Source organism: Rhinopithecus bieti, unplaced genomic scaffold, assembly GCF_001698545.2.
Source record: "Rhinopithecus bieti isolate Rb0 unplaced genomic scaffold, ASM169854v2 scaffold_13184, whole genome shotgun sequence".
In the NCBI taxonomy this organism is placed as follows: Eukaryota; Metazoa; Chordata; class Mammalia; order Primates; family Cercopithecidae; genus Rhinopithecus; species Rhinopithecus bieti.
Genome location: NW_016807417.1, coordinates 2,083,730 through 2,084,902, shown reverse-complemented (window position 1 = coordinate 2,084,902; position 1,173 = coordinate 2,083,730). Strand labels below are relative to the sequence as shown.

At 42.1% G+C, this 1,173-nt stretch overlaps 1 pseudogene; it reads left to right on the top strand.

Annotated features, from left to right (window-relative positions):
• Window positions 1–307: 307 nt before the first annotated feature.
• On the top strand, window positions 308–958 carry LOC108535591 (60S ribosomal protein L10a pseudogene; annotated as a pseudogene).
• The last annotated feature ends 215 nt before the right edge of the window (window positions 959–1,173 follow it).

The window sequence follows — 1,173 nt, the reverse complement described above, 5'->3', positions numbered from 1 at the left end:
CTGTAAGGTAGAAATTCTTTCTTAGAAACAATTGGTTAAGAAAATATTTGATCAATTTGGCACAGGTAATTCCAGACAAACAAGAAAATAAATAATCTTATATGTTCTTGCGAACAGATAGTGATAGTTGCAAGATATGAATTAAGTAAATTTTAACAAGCAGTATAATTATTTGTTAGATAATCCTTAATCTCATCTATGAAATGTAAAGGAAAGAAATGCCTTCCAATAACAGGAAGAGTGAGAGAGTAAGAGGTATAAAAAATTGAGATATGCCTCCTTTCTGGTTAGTTCAGTGCGAGAAGCCATGAGCAGCAAAGTCTCTTGCCACACGGTGTAGGAGGTGATGCAGGAAGTCCTGCAAGGGAACCAGCGCAAGGGCCCCAAGTCTGGAGACAGCGGAGTTGCAGATTAGTTTGAGAAACTGTGACCCCCAGAAGGACAAGCGCCTCTCGGTCACCGTCAGGCTTAAGTCCACTCCCTGCCCCAAGTTATCCGTGTGTGTCCTGGGGGACCAGTAACACTGTGACGAGGCCAAGGCTGTGGATATCCCCCACATGGACATCGAGGCGCTGAACAAACTCAACAAAAATAAGAAACTGGTCAAGAAGCTGGCCAAGAAGTATAATGCATTTTTGGCCTTAGAGTCTCTGATCAAGCGGATCCCACAAATCCTGGGTCCAGGCCTAAATAAGGCAGGAAAGTTCCCTTCCCTGCTCACACACAACGAAAACATGACGGCCAAAGTGGATGAGGTGAAGTCCACCATCAAGTTCCAAATGACGAAGGTGTTATGTCTGGCTCTGGCGTTGGCCAAGTGAAAATGACAGACGATGAGCTTGTGTAGAACATTCACCTGGCTGTCAACTTCTTCGTGTCATTGCTCAAGAAAAACTGGCAGAATGTCCGGGCCTTATATATCGAGAGCACCATGGGCATGCCTCAGCACCTATATTAAGGCACATTTGAATAAATTCTACTGCTACCAAAAAGAATTGTGACGTCTTTCAGCAAAATAATTTTAGCACCTGTGTCATCTCTGGCATTTTTCTACATACTAGCCACTGAGGTAAATTGGAGAGTAGGGCGTGATGGAAGGAAGAACAACTTAAATATTTCTAAATTTTAATTATTCTGATTTAAAAGATTACGAAGTTGAAATAGTTCAAAATT